The 25,000-nt window shown below is 40.0% G+C and overlaps 1 protein-coding gene across 2 annotated transcripts in view; it reads left to right on the top strand.

Annotated features, from left to right (window-relative positions):
- Positions 1-25,000, top strand: part of LOC131360075 (protein kinase C-binding protein NELL1-like) — a 226,175-nt gene that overhangs the window by 20,301 nt on the left and 180,874 nt on the right. The window lies entirely within an intron of this gene.

The following is a 25,000-nucleotide window of genomic DNA, read 5'->3' on the forward strand; positions in this document are numbered from 1 at the left end:
GTACAGAATTAAAAAGTCAAAAAATAAAATTTAAAAAGTAATCAAATAATTTTGAAATGATTTGCTAATCACTGATGCATGCCCCATATCTAGCCTAATTTTTCCGTGAAAAATGCTAACAAATATGATCTAGCTGGCTTCGTAATGTGACCGTAAACGGTTCTCATTACTGCTAGCTGTCTTGGTTTAATAAAAACTAACAACAAAAACTAACAGAAGTCAAAAAACTTCCATGAAGAAATCCAAGAGCAGGTGGCAAAAATAATGCAACATCGATATGCGCATGCGCGGTAGGGCGATCTGATGGATCAGATAAAATGTCAGGATCATTATCAGTGGTATTCCTACAATTATTACCCAGATTACAGTTATTTTTAATTATTTATTTTTCCTACAATTAATTTGTATTGTGTAAGTTAATTCGATACAAACGCAGGACAAATCCTGCTCAAACATTTTATATACATAATTTAAATGGAATTCTGCTTTAAGATGCTGTTTAAATACGGTCACCTTTTGCTCAGTGACGGACCTTCATGTTCTGCTGCGGCTCCCATAATAAAATCGATTAAAGGTTATATATTGTTTTCTAAATTCAATTAAATTCAATTCAATTTATTTTTGTATAGCGCTTTTAACAAAGACCATTTTGTCAAAGCAGCTTTACAGGAGAAACGACATAAGAAAACAACAAACATATAAACAGACAAACAGACAGACAGTCCTAGATGTTATCCCAAGTGAGCAAGCCTGAGGTGACTGAGGCGACTGTGGCAAGGAAAAACTCCCTTAGATGGTAAGAGGAAGAAACCTTGAGAGGAACCAGACTCAAAAGGGAACCCATCCTCATTTGGGTGATAATTGTGTGATGCAGATACAGCATGTGTAGAGTGTTATGTAAATCAATAAGGAGGTTGTTGTCCACAGCGCTGCTTGAATATCCCAATCCTCACAAGCAGAACCCGGCTGGAGCTGGTCCATCTCCGGATGCCACTGGAGCCGGCCCAGTCTCTGTATGCCTCGGGATGGGTAGAAGAAGGGAAACAACGGAACAGCATTAGCGTAGCTGCTGTTCATAACATTAGCAGCACTAGATGATAATGTGAATTTAATCAGATGTACTGGAGCACAAGGTTATGGGATGTGTTAGATGTATGCCAGGCTGAAGAGATAAGTCTTTAGTCTACATTTAAACTGGGAGACTGTGTCTGAGCCCCGAACACTTTCAGGAAGACTATTCCAAAGATTTGGAGCTAAATACAAAAACGCTCTACCCCCTTTTGTGGACTTTGATATTCTGGGAACTACAAGAAGTCCGGAATTTTGCGATCTTAAAGAGCGTGGTGGATTGTAACGTGTTAGAAGACTGGAGAGATAGGTGGGAGCTAAACCAATTAGAGCCTTGTACGTGAGTAGAGCTAATTTATAGTCAATTCTAAACTTAACAGGTAGCCAGTGCAGGGATGATAATATTGGGGTTATATGATCAGATTTTCTTGATCTGGTAAGAACTCTGGCGGCTGCATTCTGGACTCACTGTAGCTTGTTTATTGAAGATGCAGGACAACCACCTAGTAATGCATTACAGTAGTCCAGTCTGGAGGTCATGAATGCATGAACTAGTTTTTCTGCATCAGATACAGATAAAATGTTCCTAAGCTTGGCAATATTTCTAAGATGGAAGAAGGCTGTTTTTGTGATATTGGATATATGATTTTTAAAGGATAACTTGCTGTCTAATATTACACCCAGGTCTTTCACTATTGAGCTAGTAGTAACAGTACATCCTTCTAGGTGAAAGTTGAATTGCGAGAGCTTCTGTGTACTGGTTTTTGGGCCAATAAGTAATATCTCTGTCTTATCAGAATTTAATAATAGAAAATTATCGGTCATCCAATTTCTAATATCTTGAACACACTCAGTTAGTCTAGACAAATTACATATTTCATCTGGTTTTGATGAAATATATAACTGGGTATCATTGGCATAACAATGGAAACTAATCCCATGCCTTCTAATGATGTTACCCAATGGAAGCATGTATACTGAGAAAAGCAGAGGTCCTAAAACTGACCCTTGCGGGACCCCGTATTTCACTGGCACTACACTGGACAGTTCTCCATTTAAATCTACAAAGTGGTATGGATCAGACAGGTAGGATCTAAACCATTTTAATGCCTGTCCCTGCATACCTATGTGATTTTGTAAGCGATCTATGAGAATATTATGATCTGTAGTGTCAAATGCAGCACTAAGATCAAGCAGGACTAAAATGGAGATGCAGCCTTGGTCCGAAGCTAAAAGCAAGTCATTTGTGATTTTAACTAGTGCAGTTTCTGTACTATGATGGGGCCTAAAACCTGACTGAAATTCTTCATGGATATTGTTTTCCTGTAGGAAGGAGCATAATTGGGCTGACACCACCTTTTCTAATATTTTAGATATAAACGGAAGGTTTGAAATCGGTCTGTAATTTGATATTTCATCGGGGTCTAGCTTTGGTTTCTTAAGAAGAGGCTTAATAACTGCTAACTTAAGAGATTTTGGGACATGACCTAGATATAACGAGGAGTTAATAATATTGAGAAGAGGCTCTCCAGCTGCATGTATCACTTCTTTCAGCAGTCTAGTTGGAATTGGATCTAGCAAACACGTTGTTGATTTAGCCGTGGTGATAAGTTTAGCTAGCTCTTCCTGCCCTCTGCTGGTAAAGCATTGTAGCTTTAAGTGTGGAGCTATAGGCTGGTCTGGATCACCGGATGCCATCAATGGTTGAACATCCAATATTTTGTTCCTGATACTATCAATTTTTTTAGTGAAGAAATTCATCAAGTCCTCACTACTAAACTGTGCTGAAATACTCTCTCCAGAAATCTGATGCTTTGTTAGTTTAGCCACTGTACTAAATAAGAATCTGGGATTGTTCTGGTTTATTTCAATCAGATTGCTCAGATGCTCAGCCCTAGCAGCTTTTAGAGCCTGTCTATAGTTAGACAGACTGTCTTTATACGCAATTCTAAAAACTTCTAATTTGGTTTTTCTCCACTTTCTCTCGAGGTTATGGGTTGCTCTCTTGAAGGCATGAGTATGACTATTGCACCATGGTGCAGGTGTTTTATCTCTGACCTTTTTTAGTCGGATGGGGGCAACAGTGTCTAGTGTGCTGGTAAAAATAGTGCCTATGCTGTTGGTTACTTCATCTAGATAATCTGCATTTAGGGGTCTAGTAAGAAGTTGAGACAAATCTGGCAGGTTGTTTGTGAATCTGTCTTTAGTGGTCGGAGTTATAGTTCTACCAAGTTTATAACGTGGAGAGACGTGTCTAATATGTTCTACAGGTAGAGTGTACACTAAGAGGTGATGGTCTGTGATGTCATCGCTTTGAGGTAGAACAGTTATATCGGAAACATCGGTCCCATGTGATATAACTAAGTCTAGTGTATGATTAAAACGATGAGTTGGTCTATTAATGTTTTGTTTAACCTCAAAGGAATTTAGTAGATCTATAAATGCGAGTCCTAACGCATCGTTAGCATCGTCTACATGAATGTTAAAGTCTCCTACAATTAACACTTTGTCAAAACTGATCAAAAATCTGAGAGTAAATGTGAAAACTCATTAAGAAAAACACCGTAGGGCCCCTGGGGTCTATACACGGTGGCCAGAACAAGCATATTCCTTTATGATAATCTAAGCCTTTTTGGGAAAGAGAATTGGAGTGGAATCTGGGTTCAGGGAGTTCAGGAGCAACCAAACTGATGATGTAAAACTACAGTAGAAATATACAGTCTAAGAAATATACAAGACTAAAGTATGCAAACGGTTATATTAAAAATGAAAACAAGCATGGTTTTTATTTTTAAAAAAACAAAACAAAAAAGAAACTGTTCAGTAAATATGCAGACATCGCATAAACTAATGTCTTCAGTATGTAAAAGTGGAATAAACAGATTGATTTCAGTATATTTAATCAAACGGGTTTATATTTTGTTGAACATTTTTTTAAAACGATAAATTGTTTTTATTTAATTTTATTTCATTTTATTTTGCTTATTTATTTATTTATTTATTTTTATTACAATTCTATTAACATTCCGTGCACAGATGAGGAATGGAGGTAGTGGCGTAAATTCCAAATTTTCAGCCATTTTCATGGAATCTCCTCAACCAGGTAAAAATGACTTTCCAGTGCTTATTTGTTTATGGTTTCTCATAAGGAGAGGCTTTGTTCCAAAATAGCATCTTTTATTGGAGATGTTTAAATGTTTAGGAGCGTAAACACTCCACTGGCGAACATACTCCACAGGAACATAATATGGAATTATACAAAAACCCAGCAGCAACCTGTTGCCTTCATAAGAGTTTCAATAAAATAGCACAGAATCGCTCAGTGCCAAAAAATAAAATAAAATCATTTGAAATCAGTTCGTCCGGAAATAATATGTTTAGCTACAGAACGTAGGAAATATAACAATATAAAGTATTCCTCTGGCTCTGCCACTTCCCTGTGGATGCAGGGGTGAACTTGTGAAGCTGAGAGTAACAAGTGCAAATAGAGTTAATTTAAAAATAAATTAAAAAAAATTTGGTGTTTTAACGTTGAGAAAAAAAGGTGACGTGTCTGTAGGTGGAAGTGAAAATATTTGTGTGATGGCCTGGGAAAGCTCATCATTGTGGCTTAAACAAATGCAACAGCCAAAAAAAAATACGCTCAGAAACGGGTCTGTTTGCCAGTGATGTATTTCTGAAACCTTGCTAATGAGGTGTGATTTTCTCACGCGTGGAACGTCAGGCTTTGCCTGCTGGTGGATGAGCTCCTCAACACAAACCCCGCTGGGGCTCTGGGGTCATTATATCATTATTACAAGAAAGAAAAGCACTGTAGAGATTAAATAAATGCTTATTATTCCAGTGGATCGCTGGAGTGAAAAGCCAACGTGTTTAAATATCCTGAGTGACTTTTACCTCAGCTGATGAGACCAGACCGATGGAGATGATGATGATGCTCCCTGAGGCTGTAAACCTAGAGGCACTCTAGCATCAGGGGGTAATAATAATTTAGAGTCTTTGGGAGTCTACAGGAAGTGTCCCTCTGGAGCACACTGCTGGGGGTAGTTTATATCAAATACAAAGAAAGCCTTGAATCAGATGTGGGTGGCGCCGTTCTAGCGTCCGTCCGTTAATGACCAGAAAAGATTGCTAGAGTGGTGATCATCTCCCAGAGTCAGACCTAATGGAACAGGGCTGGTGATGGAGTCAGGATTGATCCTAAACAGTTAACAATAAAGAGGTGATGGCTCATTGTTTAATTGTTAAAAACAACATGGATAAATTCAACTCCAGGTTTCTAAGCAGTCAGTAGTTACAGCGTGAAGCTATAAAGCCCTGTTTCATTACATTGCACATTTGAAATGATCCATATACTTGTTTTTATGAATGTAGTGAATGAAAATCTGAACAGATGGGTTCAAAACTCTTCTGCCTGATGATCTGCCTGTTATTCGAAAGGAAAAACAAAACATTCAGAATATCATCATGTGCAACGGAAGTTTGCTGCCAAAGAATAAAGAAACGCTTTCATTTATTTTTTGAAAGTAACCTCAGAATAACCAACTGTTTCACAACGACAGCCTCTAGCCGACGAACATACAGCAGGGACAGATTCATGCAAGCTAGCTAGCTAAATATTGACACACACTTTCGGTTCATTTGATACTTTTTACACTTTATAAATGCCGCTGGATATTTTAGCAGGTTTTATCAGCTGATTTTAGCATGAAAATATATTGTACCTATTTTAATCCTCTGATACACTAACAATACTAGCTACCAAACATTTCTCTTTTATAGCTAATCACCATAATGTTTTGTGCCTAGCAAGCTACTTTAGCTTTACTAAGATTAGCTTTACTGCCTGAATTATAATGGACTAAAAATCTAAATACAAATATTCAGTGATATTAAATTTCAGATGCCCCATGAGTTTATAGATGTTGAGACTAGCGAGCTACACATCAGTTAGCCGGCTAGTTACCCTGAATTCTTCCTCAGTTGTACCTACCTTCTTAAATAAAAAATAAACTCACATTTCTAATTTCACGTTGGTCAAAAATAAATTGTTTTCCGTAACTTTACTTACCTTCACCCGCTCAGTCCTGCAGCATCATTTTGGAGGCCGAGAAAAAGACAGAAGCGTGAAAGCGGCGGTGAGACGCTACGTGACCCGCATGATTCCTGTCGCATCGGCACTCCAGCTGCAGAGCCAGCAGTGCAGGGCTGGATGAAATACCCAACAGATGACAAAATAACCCATATATGTGACCCAATTTCTCTAGCCCAGCTGTTAGGTTGTTAAAATAACCCGGTATTTCTTCAGCGTCTGTGTGGGAAGGAGCTCTATTTCCATCCTGACTGGTTTTCATTAATCTTCTTTCTTCTCAAGATGAAAGAAGATAGATTCGGCTAGTGTAAAATATCTTAGTGATGTTACACTTGTGCGGGTTTGTTTTTATTTATTTATTTATTATCCGCGTGCATCGATTCGAGACGGAGTGCGCTTGAATTTGAGAAGCAGGAATCTTTCAGGACAGATGGACGTGCGCTCCACCAGTGGCTTTTGATCTCAAGCCATAGAAGATGAAAACATGCTCAGATGAACTAAAACGTCTCTGTAGAGATTTCTAATCCTCAAATCCAGAAAGCGTGAACCTGAAATAACTGTCAGTCGGAGGTTATTAGGTAGCTTCAGAATGCACTAGCCTAAAGTTTTCTTTTTAAATCCAGGAATGATCTCTTTGTCCTTCATATTGACTGGACAATCGTTGGAGTGTGTTCTTATAAGAGCTCTTAGCTAGCTTCAGGGACATGGCCTTTGTTCTTCAGCTCCTTCAGCTTTGGGTCCTGTTCTTCATTGGGTCCCTATTCGCTTTTCCTCCTTCTCTTCCTCAACTCCTCATATTTGCTATGTGTCAGTCAGTGGCTATGTTGAGTCAGGAGTCGGTGAAATTAGAGCACATCCTCTGGGTCTGGCTGATAAACAGCATGTAAAGACGAGCCACCACAGGTCTGGTCTCTCTCTCTCTCTCTTTCTCTCTCTCTCTCTCTCTCTCTCTCTCTCTCTCACTATCTCTATAAACCACCGTCTCTCTCTTAAAATGTGTGCACCTCCTGGCTACACCAGCCACATTTCATTTCTCAGACCTCCAACTGACTGGAAGCAGGACACACTTGACCAAGGTTTCATGCCCAAATGTTGAAAATGAGAGGAGACCCAGTCGAATCTGCACACTCTTCCACTCCTATAGGAATTCTTTGTTATTTCGCTTCATTTATTATTTAACTATAAAGAGATTTATTATTTAAACTTTAATGAGCACATAGAAATCTTTCGAACACTGTTGAAAGTATAAACTTGCCAGACACTTTATTAGGAACACCCTCTTATGCAGTACATCCTGTGGAATATGATGGATATTATAAAGTCGGCACACGTCTGTTATAAACGGCAGGTTTTTGTGATGTGGAAAAATGAAACAGATCAATCAGAAGAGGGGTTTGAAAGAATTTCCAAAATGTTAGATGTAGCGTGGGACACTGTAAAGGCTGAGAGTGAGAGGCACGTCTGTGGGTGGAAGTGTCATGTTGGTGAGAGAGAGAGAGAGAGAGGGCAGAGGAGAATAATAAGGCTGGTTTGAGCTGACAAAGTCTGCAGAAACTCATATAACCCTGTATACTCATATAATCACTCTTTATAGCCACGGTGAGCAGAAAAGCATCTTTAGAATGCACAACAAGTCAAACCTTGCATTCAGGTGGATTGACTAAAACAGCAGAAGACCACATCAGGTTCCTCTCTTTTAGAACAGGAATCTGAGGCTTGTTCACATGTTGTTTTTGGATAGTAGCTATGAGGATGTGTGTTCATTCAGCTACAAGAGCATTAGTAAGATCAAATACTGATGTTGAGATGATGAAGACTCCAGTTCCAGTTCATCCCAGAGGTGTTCAGTAGGATTGAGTCAGAGCTTGAGTTCTTCCACTTTCTCTAACCTTCACCTCCACACCATGTCTTCATGGAGCTGCTTTGTGCACAGGGGCACTGTCATGCTGGAACAGGGTTTTTAGTTCCAGTGAAGGGAAACTGTAATGACATAATACAGCAATCATTCCGTTCAATTGTATGCCCCAGACTTGTGGTGGCAGTTTGGGGAAGATCTTCACTGGAATGCCTGTTCGCTTACCTCTGAAATCAACCAAATGACTATAACTAGAAATTTTTAAATAAAATAAATGGAAATCCATTTTCCATCTCATCAGTTAGGCCTTCACTTCATATAGATAGATATACTTTATACTTTATTGATCCCATGAGGGAAATTCTTCTACGATCACATTCTGAGAGGCTGACATTGTGCTCCAACTGCTGCTGATGTGTCACACATGCATGAGCACACAGAAGCCTGTGATTGGCTAGTGTGATCTGGGGGCCACTTACAAACCAAAATTTTACACAATGGACAATAAACACCCAGCTGAATTGATGCACACCCAATTCTATAAATCCATTCTACAAATCCACAGGAATTAGGCCGATTCCCACTGCTGCTCAAAATTCAGAAAAGATCTGTCAAATATTGGCTCCACCTAAGTGGACGGTGCTTAGTGACCCCCGGAGCTATCACTACAAAGCCCTGCAGTGCCAAGAGCTGAGCAGAGAGAAGAGTCTTCTCACCCGGCTGGTCCTGAACCTCAGCTCACTAACACACACTAACACGCTTCTACATCTGGAGCAGCTGCACGCAAGAACAAGCAGAACTCACCAAGTTCTAACACTTCAAAAAAAAGAAAGTGGAAAAATACAAGCAGAAGCACAAAGTAAAATGCAGTGCTATCTGACCCTAAATCAACAGTACAGTGTAGCTGAATACAATGACTGACCACCAGCACAGAACGATGCTGAAAAAGTACTCAGCACACACACACATACACATACACACACACACACTGGCCATGGAGGCGGGTCACTATAGGAAATCATGGCTCCCTACAGAGCAGAGAGTGTGCACACAGTGCAACAACAACACAGTGGAGACAGAGCTGCACTTTCTAACTCAATGTAAAAAATTCCAAAATCTACGTAAAATAAATTTAAAAAAATTTCAATGAACCCATCCCCAGTTCTTCCTCCTGCCCAACACTGACAAACTGCCCATCATTTTGTGGGAAATAAAGCGTTTTAGCAGGACAGTACATATCTGCCAGCCCTGTATGTACACACACACACACACACGCACTTTCACACACACACATACACACACAGCCCTGTTTGTCTTAAGGTCCCAATGATTATATTCATTTCTATTCATATTTATGTTTCTGTGTTCATGGAAACTCGATGTTATAAGTAATATGTTTATTGATAAGATATGCTCTTCTCATTGCCATGATGCTTTGGCAATACTGTACATGTATATGGTCATGCCAATAAAGCTTATTGAAAATGAAATTGAAGAAAGAGAAAGAGAGAGAGAAACAGACAGACAGAGTGTCAGACAGACAGGGAGAGAGACAGAGACAGACAGAGGGGGATAGACACAGACAGGAACAGAGAGACTGACAGAGAGGCAGAGAGACAGAGATAGACAGACAGACAGGGACAGAGAGACAGACAGAGAGGGAGATCGACATAGACAGACAGAGGGGTAGGAAGAGAGACAGAGAGAGAGAAGGAGGGAGGGAGGGAAACTCAATGTTATAAGTAATATGTTTATTAATAAGAGATGTTCTTCTCTTTGCCATGATGCTTTGGCAATACTGTGCATGTATATGGTCATGCCAATAAAGCTTGTTGAAATTGAAGAGAGAGAGAGAGAGAGAGAGAGAGAGAGAAATGTTGTCCCACGGCCAATTTCTCTCAGCTGTGGCATCATCAGGATTCAGACTCTGGATCTCCGGATGTCGGGTAAACACTTTTCTGCGCCGCTCTGAGCCCGGCAACGGTCTAGCTTCAATCAAAGCAACCATTAAAAATGAAATGTGCTTGGAAGTCTAGTCTAGTGTAGTGAGAACTGTAAGAACTTGAACTCCATTCCAGCAAAACTGAAGAAAACTCCCTTTTTTAATCATGTATTAGACACCCTGAATTTTTAATAAACAGAAGCCCAATAAAGGAAGCATAAAGATTCTGTCAGAAATATCACCGATGTTGATAAGAACCTAATGCTATTTTTTCTCCTAGAAAATATCAATATGAGTAAGTTACCTACATTTCACTTAGGTTGCTATTGTTTTTCCAGAGAAGAGCTGTCGAGGCTTTTCATGCCGCAGGATCTCGGAAATGTGACTACATGACTGTAGAAACACTACATGTCTGTCATGACGATTTCACATCTTGGACATGCTGCTTGATCGAACATGGCAGCTCCAGCAGTGATCTCTAGCTCTTTTATGTTCCTCCTTTCTGTGTTTTCCAGCATTTTGCTTCAGTGCTACAAAAATAGGCATAGGGACGCTTTAAGGCGAATAGGATCAGGCAGGGTCTGATTTATATTCACAAATGAAGGTTTATTCTCACACTTTACAGACCTACTTAGATGAGCCATTTAATCTAATATTGAATTTTATTTGGTTTGGAGCCAGCAGTGGGCACGATACACGCCCCCCCCCAACACACACACACTAATTTTGTTTATGCCACATATTTTTAACATTATGTGTTTGGATCATTAAATACGGTGGCTGAAAAACACAAGGACGATTTAGACAAAGCAGAAAAGGTAGGTATAGTTTGCAAATGGAATTCTTCACTCTGATTGGACGAGACATCTGTCACTTAGGATGCTCTTCTCTAATAGTTTAATCTTCCAAACATTCCTGGTGTGTTTTTAGAGATCGCAAACTAATCTTTATGCCATGATACGCTATCAGTATATCCAATATCACACCATATGAACGTCTTTCCTCACAGTAACGCTGAATGAACTCCATTTTCTTATTAATATAAATATATGTTTTTTATTTTCTTTAAAAGATTTAAAGTTGCACTATTGAAAAATAGTTTAAAGTGAAGGCAGAACTCCACACATGTACAAGAAATAAAGTTAGATACACAATTTCCTACTTCTTGTATATCCTGAGTGACAGATGTCTCGTCCAATCAGAGGTAAGAATTACATTCACAAACTATACCGACCTTTTCCGCTTTGTCTGCATTGGCCTTGTGTGTTTTTGTTGTTTTTGTTTATGTTGTTTTTGGTCATTAATATGGTGGATAAATGCTGTAAGTGAAGTATCATTATCTTGCAGGATGTTTTGATAACAAATAAATTAAGTTGATTGTTACTAATTGGATCACATTCAACAGAATTGAATGTTTTTTTCTTCAAATTCATCCATTAGATTAGAAGTTGAGCTGCCGGAATTAATTAACTTAAAAATTAATTAATTAACATTTTTGTACATATTTCAGCTTAACCCTAAGTTTATTTCATATCCTCTCAGTACTGTGGCTCATGACTGCGTTTTCTGTTAATTGATATATTTTTAATCATCATTTTTCTAAAGACTGTAAAATCACAATTGATGGTAATTCAATTCAATTTTTCAGTTTGATTTATTTGTATAGCACCTTTTACAATGGACATTGTCTCAAAGCAGCTTTGCAAAAGAGGAGAAACAGAAAAAGGAGAAAATAAAATTATTAAATTAAATTGTTAAACTATTTTATCCCTATTTTATCCCTAATGTGCAAGCCTGTGGCGACGGTGTCAAGGAAAAACTCCCTGAGATGATCTGAGGAAGAAACCTTGAGAGGAATCAGGCTCAGAAGCGAACCTCATCCTCACACTAAATAATGTAAATGTAACTAAATAATGTCCTTTCTACAACAGAAATCAAGGAACTATTGAAAGAAATAGTTCCATGAGGAACTATTAGGTCACTGTAGTTTCTGAGTTCATTATCGGCACTGCTAAGGCTGTCTCCTGGTCACAGGCTGTCCACCCAGATCCATCCACAGCATCAGTGAGCACCACCAAGCGACAAGACTCCAACCAGGGGTAGAGGCAGTGGTCACACTGGAAACTCAGAACACTGGGAGATAAAACTTCACGCTGATGAAATTACTGATGAATCAGCTCACAGTGAACTCCTGCTGAGTCTCTTCAAAGGCATGACTGTAATATATTCTATCTTCACCAAGTCAAGAGCAGAAAGTCAAAAACAAGGCATGGGTTTTATCTTTTTGCTAATTTTTGACATCTTGGCATCATGCAGAACGGAGTGCATTACTTATGATTTTAGCGTTGAGGTTTTATACTGATTTCAAAGCTGTATTTCCAAAACCTTTGTGCACACATTATGTCATTCACTGTAATCTCTTGAGATGAAGGGAAAGTTGAGGATGAATGTATAAACACTGCAGATCAGAATTATAGGATTAATGTGTGCAACCATGTGATTGAGCCGCCTATTTAAGTGAAAATGTTTCCTGGGATAGTGGTATAAAATGAAGAATCTGCTTAGTTTCACCTTGAATTTTTTTTTTTTTTTGAGTTTGACCATCACTACAGAAATGAATAATTCTCTTTCAGTGTATATGTATAGATATATAGTCAGGTCCATAAATATTTGAACACTGGCAAAGTTATTGTTCTTTTAGCTGTCTAGCAGAGTAGGTTGGAGTCAGAATGAAATAAGGAATATGAAACTTTTCGGTGACATTTTAAGACAAAGAGATAAAAATGTTCTGCACTGGTCAAGTTACCCTGAATCCAATTAAGCTGAATTTTACTTGCTGAAGGCAAAACCGATGGCAGAAATGCCCCGGGAATAAGAAGGAAGAGAAGACAGAACATCTCCAGGGAAGAAACCCAGCATCCGGTCAAGTCCATGGGATCCAGACAGAGGATTTTCAGCCAAGTATTAAAAATGATAGTTTCATTTATGATGTTCGGCCAATTACTTTTGGTCCTTTAAAAATGGGAAACCACATAGAAAAAGGTCCAAGATGACAGCCTACAAAGCTCGTATTCTTTTTCATTTCAACCCCAATATACTGACCGTTAAATTGACTCAATGTCTATAAAAAAAATCCACTGCGCTGTTAAACCTGTAAAACTCTCTTAATCTGCATTCGTCACCCACTGTTATTGCTTAGCTTTTGCCTGCCGAACAGAGTGAGACTAAACGTAGCGGAGGTCCAGACTTCACTCCCTGCCTTTTACTGTCACTATTGGAAAGCTTGTGTTTCAGAAATTAAAACGAATTCTGTATTGAATATGCAGCTACGTGTTTGAAGCTACACCTCTAGTCAATACTTTGTTGGTGAACACTATTTAATAGACAGCTGATCAGCAAACCGGCAAAAATAGGCCAAAACACCAAGATCACAAATATCCAGGAAAGATTTTGGCTTTTTGATCAATCAAGGTGTACTTGGGATGCCAGAATATTTGATAACATGGTTGAATATTTCTTCTGCTGTTTTAAAGGCTGGGTAATGGGAAGAGCAATTTGGAGAACCAGTTCATAATCACTGTGCCGCCTCAGAAGATGGGGAGATTGGTGATAAAACCTATGAAGAGTTGAGACCATGGTTGCTGAGGTATGGGGTGCTGAGGTCTGACCAGGTCTGTATTAGGCTACCAGTCTACCTGCTAGAAGATTTCTGGAAATCGTGTAAGAACTGTGTTGGTGTACCAGCTTTCCCGCTATAAGAGTTCCGGAAACCATATAAGAACTGTAGGTATACTAGCTTTCCTGCTAGAAGAGTTCTGGAAATTGTGTAAGAACTGTATGGAGTACTAGCTTTCCTGCTAGAAGAGTTCTGGAAATCATGTAAGGACTGTATTGGTGTACCAGCTTTCCTGCTAGAAGAGTTCTGGAAATCGTGTAAGGACTGTATTGGTGTACCAGCTTCCCTGCTAGAAGAGTTCTAGGGAAGCTTGGCCGGACATGACAAGATTAGAGTTTGGATGTCTGGCAGAATGTTTCGTCTATTTTCCTTGGGGGAGTTGTTCAGTTTTTGGTCTATAGTAGGGGAAGAATGTACCCAGGTAATGAGTTTGCTTCTCTGGAAAGAATTCCCATAGGCCATGCCTGCAGGGCATGCTGTCATTAACTGATGCACTGGGGTTTGAACTAGCTTTCTTTTAGTCTGTAGGTTCCTTGAAGATTCTTCGGTGTTTGCTGAACCAGGATTTTGGCATTCTTGAGATATTCAGTGAAAACGGTGAAGGGGTTCATGGTGAGGAGAGGATTATGCACAATGCAACATCCCCTGATCCCTGGTCCTCCATCCTAGTGCATGAATTTGGAGTGGGCTTGGCAGGGGATTGTCGATGAGTGTTTGGTAGAAGCTGGAGCTGGAAGAATGGAGAGACCTTCAGGGGGTCTTATTAGTACGTTTAAGTAAAATGTCTGGCCAGAGGAAAAACAAGAAGGATCATTGGTGGGTCTCTGGGGTGGAAGTCTCTCTCTGATAGTCACACATTGGATATCTAGAAATTGAAGATAAATGAAAAATCAATAAGGGAATCTTGTGTCTGTGAGAATGTCTGGGTTGAGCTCTTGATGGAAAGCCACTTTGAGTGCTGGAATGTTCCAACTGCTGACAGTGGTGAGAGTTTCGATTTCCAACTCCATGGTGCTCTATTTACCTTGTCTAAAGGACAGAAGTTGTTTTATCAGCGTGCAAGAATTCCTATGAGAAACTCAAGGATTTGCGTCCAAAAATGTCCTACAAATTGGCTTCACCGAGCTCTAACGAACCTTAAGTAATCATTGATACTGTGGATGAAGCCTGTAAGTGTAGTATCCTACAGCAGAGGCCATCTGGATCTACCATTTTATTCCTGTTTGACATTTAGCCCTTTGGCCAAACAGCAGCCTGTGATGGAACTTTATAAATTGTCAATTGCAGGTTGTGCAAAAGCTATTACAGCACTGCTGCAGGCTTTGCAGCCTTTTTTGTGCAGTTTTGATTCTGTCAGGTTCAGACACAGCATGAAAGAAAGGAATGCAGGGGATGCATCTAAAGAAGAAGTTGAAACCTTATCTGTTTGTCTTGTGGCAATGTGGACCTGCAGTATATGATCGGTTCACTCTCTGATAATTCTCCAACCCAGAATATATAATAATAATAATAATAATAATAATAATAATAATAATAATAATAATAATAATGATGTAATGCAGTGTATCACAGTGTCACCTTGCAACTTCCTGTTTTTAACCCTTTTATGCACACTCATGCAGTCAAGCTTTACCTAAGGATGTTTTTTAATATTTTAAGAAAAATCTAAATCACCAAATCACTGAAGAGAGCATTACTCAAGTAAACTTCTGTAGGTTTCTAGACCAGAGGTTTTCAAACCCCGGGTCACGACCATCAGGAGATTTAAAAAATGGCTCACCAGGATAATTTAAGAAAAATGTTCTAAAATGAATTATGCAATTTTAATAATAATAACACAAAGAAGAATAATACTAACTTTGAATATAAACATACTTAACAAAAGGTTAAAATAAATGCAAAATAAATACCTGACCTACGTACGTGCAATCACGCTTTTTAACACAGCATGCAGTGGCGTTGCCGTAGCCATTTTCTTTTCCCCACTGCGATGAAGCAAAGGCTTTAGTAGAGTTATATTAGTAGCCCATCTTTAATTTACTTTATGCTGAATATGAGCAAGCCGAAGTACCATTTAAGATTTTTTCACAAGGAAAAGAGGCTCTGAGACTGAGACCCCTTCAAACGAAGCAGCAGAAAACACCATCAGCTGCCCAACTCTGCCTCAAACAGCAGAGGTCAGCAGAAAAGATAGTGAAGGTGATGCATGAGGACATCGTAGCAGTACTTCTTACCCAGCAAAGAAAAAGCAGAAATCCGGAGTAAGGTCATAAAAAGATGCTTTTTTTGAGTTTGGGTTCATCAGCTGTTCGGACGCAGGCGCTTTACAAGTTAGTAAATGAAAGTCTGAAACCAGAGAAGTTGGAAAGACATTTAAGTACACGTCATGCCGATTTTGCAGACAAACCATTAGCTTTTTTCAGAGGAAGGGTCAAGAATCAATCAAAAATTACACTTGGCATCTTATAAAGTTTCGTATTATACTGCCAAAGAAAAAGCACCACATACAATTGCAGAGAGACTCATTAGTCTCTGTGCACATAACATAAAGATATAGATAAAGATAAGATATAAAGATAAGATATGCACACACACACACACACACGCTTATGTACACTGCTCAGCCATAACATTATGACCACCAGCCTAATGTTGTGTTGGTCCCCCTTTTGCTGGCAAAACAGCCCTGACCCGTCCAGGCATGGACTCCAATAGATCCCTGAAGGTGTGCTGTGGTATCTGGTACCAAGAGGTTAGCAGCAGATCCTTTAAGTCCTGTAAGTTGCGAGGTGGGGCCTCCATGGTTCGGACTTGTTTGTCCAGCACATCCCACAGATGCTGGATTGGATTGAGACCTGGGGAATTTGAAGGCCAAGTCAATCCATTCCTGAACCATTTTTGCTTTGTGGCATGGTGCATTATCCTGCTGAAAGAGTCCACAGCCATCAGGGAATACCGTTTCCATGAAAGGGTGTACATGGTCTGTAACAATGCTTAGGTAGGTGGTACGTGTCAAAGTAACATCCACATGGATGCAGGACCCAAGGTTTCCCAGCAGAATATTGACATTCCCAATTCATGACATTGCGTCTGCCGGCTTGCCTTCTTCCCATAGTGCATCCTGGTGCCATGTGTTCCCCAGGTAAGAGACGCACACACATCCGTCCATCCACGTGATGTAAAAAACGTGATTCATCAGACCAGGCCACCTTCTTCCATTGCTCTGTGGTCCAGTTCTGATGCTCACATGTTCATTGTTGTCGCTTTCGGCCATGCACAGGGGTCAGCATAGGCACCCTGACTGGTCTGCAGCTATGCAGCCCCATACACAACAAACTGTGATGCACTGTGTATTCTGACACCTTTCTATCAGAACCAGCATTAACTTCTTCAGCAGTTTGAGCAGCAGTAGCTCGTCTGTTGGATCGGATCACACGGGCCAGCCTTCACTCCCCACGTGCATCAATGAGCCTTGACCGCCCATGACCCTGTCACCGGTTCACCACTGTTCCTTCCTTGGACCACTTTTGATACTGACCAATGCAGACCGGGAACACCCCACAAGAGCTGCAGTTTTGGAGATGCTCTGATCCAGTGGTCTAGCCATCACAATTTGGCCCTTCATCAAACTCGCTCAAATCCTTACACTTGTCCATTTTTCCCACCCACTAACAGGTGCCATGATGAGGAGATCATCAGTCTAATTCACTTCACCTCTCACTGCTCAGAATGTTACGGTTGATCTGTGTATGTTTGACTTGATTGTATGTAAATTTGTAAAATGTGGTTGTATATATATACGTGGGTCGCGTCAATTTAAAAAGGTAAAGTAAGGGTCGTGTTTAAAAAAAGTTTGAAAACCACTTCTCTGCTGTTCTCAGTGTTTGCTAACCTTCTACAAGAAATTTAAAAATATATATATAAATGACAAATGAAGATAAAAATGTTTTTGCCAGACTTCACAATCTTTTTGAAAAACTTTTTTTCCCTTTCCGTATCAGAAATTTGAGACTTTTTAATTTTAATATCTGACATTTGGACACAATGGAAATTCATATATCAAGCAATTTTAATTTACAATTGCCTTTTTAGCCTTCAGTAATTTTCAGGAACACACTGCGACGCACAGACTTTCACACACCTGCGCCGTTGGCTGACCGTGAGATCGTTATCCATCTTCTTGTAAATCTATTGCACTTTTAAAAAAGTAGTTTTGATCTAAAATATTTGTAAAAGGCAAGTTTTCAAAAGACTTTCCCTTTTTTTTTTTTTTTTTTTTTATAGGCTCGTTACAGGCTCTTATTCAGACACACCTGACCTGAGCTCTTTGTCTGCTCTGGATGTGCCGTACTAGTGAAATATCCATTAGAGTTAATGAATATTCAGGAGCGGCGAAAAATGGAGAAACATATTTAATGTGGAAATCAAATCCCATCCAAAAACTCTAAATGTTTCCACTTCAGATCATGATCCTCTTTGTAAGGTCTGATATGCGTATGTATTACATTTCTACATTAAAGTAGAAGCTACATGTTCCCTGGTGGATGCTTTTGACTCCCAATGTTTTTATTCTTTTTTTTTTTTTTTTATTCCATCTGTAGATGAGCCATGCTTAAGATGTTTGAGGTCATGTGGTACATCATCTCTGGTCACGGGTCAGAGCACACAGTGCAGCCTAGTGGCTCTGTGTTCCTCAGTAGCTGACCGTGTGGAAATGCTACAGAATCGACATTGTTTTTATGTTGTTGTTTTTTTGGGGGGTTTTCACGAAAGGTCATTTTAAGATTCGAATTTTTTTTTTTTTCATGCAGCCGTAGGCACCACACATGTTTGTACTCGACGGAGAAATGCTAAACAAATAATAACCACAGGACCAGCGCTTTACTCAGTGTCAAGAGCAGGTGGGTCAAAATTCAAAACTTCCTGAATGAAATGTACATTACATTTGACAGCAAGACTGACCTTTGTGATGTCAGTCCTGTGAGTACAGACATTTGCAGGTTGTATTTTACTAAACCAGTGAATAAAACAAGCCACGGTGAAAACTGGTCGCTCACTGTCCACTGTACAGTAACACTTTTAATACTTTTACTGTCCAGTGACACCCAAATGAGGATGAGGTTCCCCTTCTGACCCTGGTTCCTCTCAAGGTTTCTTCCTCACGGTCATCTCAGGGGGTTTTTCCTTGCCACCATCACCTCAGGCTTGCTCATTAGGGATAAATTTTAGAGATAAATAGTAACTTAACCTCAAAATTTAGCATTTGTTCTGTTTCTATAATGCTTTGAGTATTGTCCATTGTTAAAAGTGCTATACAAATACAGTGAATTGAAGTAATAAAGTTGGACTCGTACCAGTACAGCATAACATTATACAGATCCATAGCTACTGTCAAGTTTCCTCATCCTGGAAGATTGTTATACTAATACCATCACACCCCTGGTGATGATATGTGTCAGGGATAATTAATCTAATGGCACTTTATCTAATGTGTAAGAAATATCCAACTCCACAAATTCAGCTCCATGGTGTATTTTCCTGCCGGATCATTTCGGACGCTTAAGCGAGGGACCCGGTTAATGAAGATGAAAGAATGATTGCCGCTTTGCTACCAGTAAAAGGTGTCTGTTATTGTTGATAACTCAAGAGAATGTCAAGTTCTTGACTTCAATGGGTTTAATAAAAGAAAGGGATTAGTAACCGCTTCACTTTGTCATTAGGGATGTCGATTAAAAGGCGAAATTTTTACAGTTTATACAAAATCTTTAATACATTGTGTGCAAACAGTGAAGAGGTGTGAATACTTCCCAGTCCCATTGGACATGTGTACGTATATGTATGGTATAAAATCAGCAAAAATGTAGGAACTATGCTCAATAAAGTGTCACCAGTGTGACATATCAGTGTAATTATTACCCACAGGGGTTTGATTTCAGGTTGAATTGGAATAATTTGTGGTTGTATTGTTAAACACGGCTGCATGCAGAGCACACGTCTCATGCGTGATTCATTAATATTGTCTAGTTGTCATAAATATAGCTGATGCTTTTAATTATCTGGTTAATATTGTACTCAAATTCTGGAAAAAGTTCTGTTATAAAAATTCAACCTCCTCATTACACACTAACTCGACATCTTCAATTACATCACCAGTCACACATGAAACTGGCATCACTGTGACCCTGAGTGACCCTGGCTGAGCCTGGCATTTCAGCCCAAGCCACTGTAATGATGTATGTGCCACGGTGATGTTTGCTGACTGAAACATCCACCTACAAAGTTCTGTGTGGTGCGTGATTAATAAAAGTGCCAACGAGTCGAGAACTTTCGCGCTCCTGCTGAGCCTGAGTCATTGTCTGATGAGCCTAAAATCACTTAAAGGAGCAAATCTGTAAACGCTGTAGCCCTCTGTTGCCTGTGTGATGAATTGAAAATGCTTTGAAAGCATTGCTAGGCCTTCCCCTTCCCCTCTTCACCCTCTCCTCTTCCCCTCTTCATGTTCCCCTTCCCCTATTCATTTTTACCCCTTACGCTTCTTCTTCATCTGTCTCCCACAGTGTGGACCCCTTTTCCCCTTCTTCTCTTCCCCCTCTCCTCCTCCCCTTCACCTCTTCCTTTTTCCCTTCCCCCTTTTACCCTTCCCCTCTTCCCCTTCCCTACTTCTGTCCCTCTTCACCCGCTCCTCTCCACTTTCCCATATTCCCCGTCCCTTCGTCTTATTTTCCTCTCTCCCTCTTCCCATTCTCCTCGACCTCTTTCCCTTTCTCCACTTTCACGTCCCCTCTTCAACTTCCCTTCTTCCACTTTCTCTCTTTCCCTTCCCCTCTTCCCTCTCTCCTCATCTCCTACCCCTCTTCCCCTTCCCCTATCTGTTCTAATCTGTTTGTTGAAATTATGTGAACTACATTGTTGTTCTCTCATTTATTGTTTATAGAGCAAATATATATTAAACTTCCCCTGAAGTCATAATTATTATTTTTAGAGCAGTTTAGACCGGTTTTGGACACCAGTACGATGCTATTTAAGTTACTGTAGATGGACGTGTAAAACACTCTATAGTGTATAGCGTAATGGTGTTGTAGAAGCGGAGTTGTGAGCAGGCCATTTAGGCTTCAGCTTAACTGCATTAGAAGGGTTCAGATAAAAACATTATTAGAGATCATTACGGTTGGTTTTAAAATGGATCTGGAAAATGGAATTTCTTTTGCTCTAGCATAATTGTGTCATTTTTTAAAACCGTTTAGCATTATAAGTTTTAAAATGTACTTCACTTTGCTGTACTTTTTGCTTCTGGGCCTAATACGGAAATGTTATTCTGATACAAAAGCTACAGAGAACGATTTTTATTGCAGGACTGAAGGAGAAATACTGTGAAAGAATGTTCTTCTGCTTGTTGCTCAGTAATTTCTTCCGAGTTTTCTGGTTGAATTCGGTGAAAGTTTGTGCATGCACACGTGAGAAGACAGCAAGGGATCCATCACACATCAACATTAGGCAGGAAGACAGTCTAAAACTGCTAGCATCAGACAGAGCAGAGGATTGAACACAGAGGATTCGAGCAGGTGATCAAAAGTAAAAAGGGACACTTGAATGTGAAACTTTAGAACGAAGATCAGAATAGGGATCAGGTTTGGAGGTTAGGGTTTGGAAATGATGATGATGATGCTGTATGATATCTCTAATGAGATGTAAGACTAGCTTTATCTACTGTATAACAGGCAGGAAGTTGACGGGATTGATTTTAAACAATGAAATCATCACCTCCACAGTGCAGCAGTCTGTGTCTCTTCTGGAGATCAAAACTGTGCACAAAAACAGCCACACCCCCTACAGAGGCCACACCCCCTTTTAAAAACTGGCTGCTACAGAGGCCACCCTCTGTTTTTTTAACCTGACAGCCACAGAGGCCACACCTCTTTTCTTTAACCTGACAGCTACAAAGGCCACACCCCCTTTATTTAAAATGACAGCTACCGAGGCCACACCTCCTTTATTTGAAATGGAAAGAGACCACACCTCCTTTATTTAAATTGACTGCTACAGAGGCAACAACCTTTTATATAACCTGACAGCTACAGAGGCCACACCCCTTTTGTTTAACCTGATAGCTACAGAGACCACAACCCTTTTGTTTAAAATGAGCTACAGAGGCCACACCCTTTTTATTTAACCTAACAGCTAAGGAGAACACACCCTTTTTTTAATGACAGCTACCCAGGTCACACCTCCATTATTTGAAACTGACAGAAACCTCTCCTCCTTTATGTAAACTAACAACTACAGAGGCCACGCCACTTTTATTTAAGCCGACAGCTAAAGAGACCACACCCCTTTTTTTGAATGACAGCTACCAAGGTCACGCTTTCTTTATTTGAAATTGACATAGTCCACACCTCCTTTATTTAAACTGACAACTACAAAGGCCACAGCAACAGAAGCCAGAAGCTTTAATTTAACCTGTCAGCTACAGAGGCCACACCCCTTTTATTTGACCTGACAGCTACAGAGGCCACACCCCTTTTATTTGACCTGACAGCTACAGAGGCCACACCCCTTTTATTTGACCTGACAGCTACAGAGGCCACACACCTTTTAATTTAACCTGACAATTAGATGCCACATCCCTTTTATTTAAGCTGACAGATAAAGAGAATACACCACTTATTAAGAATGGCAGCTAACAAGGCCACACCTCCTTTATTTAAACTGACGACTACAAAGGCCACACTTGTTTTATTTAACTTGATTGCTACAGGGGCCACACCCCTTTTATTAAACCTGACAGCTACAGACACCACACCCCTGTGGTTTAAAATGACAGCTACTGAGGCTACACCTCCTTTATGTGAAATTGACAGAGGCCACACCTCCTTTTATTAAACTGACAGTTACAGAGGCCACACCCCTTTTATTTAAACTGACAGTTACAGAGGCCACACTCTTTTATTTAAACTGACAGAAGTCACATCTATTTTATTTAAACTGATTGTTACAGAGGTCACACTTCCTTTATATGAAATTACAGAGGCTACACCTCCTTCACTGGAACTGGTAGGCAGAGAGACCACGCCTCCTCTATTTGAAATGACAGTTAGAGGCCACACCTCCTTCATTTCTACTTGTAGGCAGAGAGACCACAGCTCCAGCAGTTGAACTGACAGTTACAGAAGCCACACATCACATCATGCTTTAATTTAAATAGACAACTCTGAAACGCATTAGCTTTTGAAACCCTTATCTTGGAAACTTCATAAACCTTATGCTGTAACTCAAACACACACTGTAAGCTTGCTGGTTTTGGAATATTAGGAGTGAAATTGTTCTGGCAGAATTCAAATCACTCTGTAACTTCCACATTCCGACATCTAGTTTTACGAGCACTTCCTGATCCTGCCTGAGGTCTCCGTTCACAAATGCATGCACACACACTTCCATGTACACAGCTGCATCCATCCATTCATCCTTCCTGTGGGCATAGCGGTTAGCTGTCTCAGCGCTGCTAACCAGGAGCGCTGCTTATTATTTTCAGCATTGTTACATTTTTTTAGATTAGATCATCCACATTGCTTCAGGCATCATCCTGTTTGTCAACATTATCAGCAGTATTGCGACCTGATACCCTTTTTTGCTGCCTGAAGCTTTTCTGTGTGTTTTGACATGGGCTATTGTTTTTCTCTTGAGTGCTCATGGCCATTTTAGAGCTTATGTGCCAGAGCTAAGTGCTGAAATGTAAAATGGATGGATGAGGAAAGTGGAGATGCTGTTTGTAGACCAACCCCAGGCCAGACACTCCACAATGCTGGTTTTTATGAACACAATTATTGAATTATTTGCAGTTTGTTAAAAAGCATGGTGGAGACCATGTGCAAGAAGGTTTTCTGGTCTGATGAGACTGCTTGGTCTGTGAAGAAAGCTCTATGTTTGGAAGAAACCCAATACTGCTCATGACCCTCAACAGGGAAGCATGGTGGTGGTGGCATCATGTTCTGGAAGTGCTTTTCATCACCCAGAAAGGCTGGATAAGTAGTCAACATTGGACAGAGGTTCTAGAAAATCCTAGAAAAAAACTGTTCCCATCAGCAAGAGTTAAGACTAGGACAGATATATAACTTCTAACTCTGTCAAAGCAACACCAGAGAGTCTGTGGTTAGCATGGCCCAGCCCTGTCAGAGCCAAGGGTTAGAAGGTCAAGCCAAGAAGGTTGGCTTGACCCAAATGCAGGAATAAAATGAAAAAACTACAGATACGTGGAAACACTAGGGAAACCTGGGCGACTAAGCACAAAACACCAAACAGAAAACAAACAGCAGAAACCAGGAGGCAAATCCAGGTAACAAAAAACAAGGACTAAGCAAAACACAAGCACAAGACAGCAGGTATATTTTTATAGAAGGCAATAATTGAAACATAAGGAACAGGTGTGCAGAGGTGGGGAAAGGGAGGAAGCATCGGGTGGGGCAAGCACATGTGCAAATACAACATAAACAGAAGCACATGGGAGCATAACATAAAGAAACCCTGCCAGACAGCCCTCTGGTGTGTGGTGACAGTACCCCCACCCCACCCCACACCCCAAGACGCGGGGTCTTGCACCAATCCAGTTGTTTCTCTAAAAATCATATATACATTTAGTTATTTTAAAAATCTCGTCCATAATAGAACACAGTGTTAAACACACACACACACTTCTATTTTTGCATACGCCAAATATGGTTTTAAATCTTTATATGAAATGTAATAAACAAAACATTTTTTAAAGATCAGTTCATTTATTGAAGGAAAATGATCATGCAACATCTGTGAAAAATGAATTCCCTCACAAACATAAAAAAATGTGCCTTTTAGAAGCAACATCTGCAACCTGACGCTGTTGATAACTGGAGCTCAGTCTTTCACGTCGCTCAGGAGGAGAATTTTGGATCACAGCAAAATGATTCAAATTCTGCCACGAAGCAGGGCTTTCGAGCAAGAACTGCCTGATTAAGCATCTTAATGAGGTCTCACATCAAGGCTTTGACTGGGGCACTCCAAAACCTTAATTATGTTTCTTCGGCGCCGTTTAAGTGGACCTTCTCTTGTGCTTGGGGTCATCTTTCATATCACAGACTGATGGCCATACATTCTAATTCGGGATTTTGTTGTAGAGGGCAGAATCTGTGTCCAGTTTTCCAGGCAGCAAAGCATCCTTACTCTATTACACTACCACCACCATGTTTCATTGGTATGATCTTCCTATTGTGGAATGCTGTGTTAGCTATACCACAGAAATGTCTTCCAGAATGTTCCATTTTTGACTCATCTATGTACTGAATATTATAATACCCAAAAGACTTGAAGTACATCAAGGTTCTTCTTGTGTTGCAGTGC

The sequence above is a fragment of the Hemibagrus wyckioides genome, linkage group LG10 (assembly GCF_019097595.1).
Source record: "Hemibagrus wyckioides isolate EC202008001 linkage group LG10, SWU_Hwy_1.0, whole genome shotgun sequence".
Classification (NCBI taxonomy): Eukaryota; Metazoa; Chordata; class Actinopteri; order Siluriformes; family Bagridae; genus Hemibagrus; species Hemibagrus wyckioides.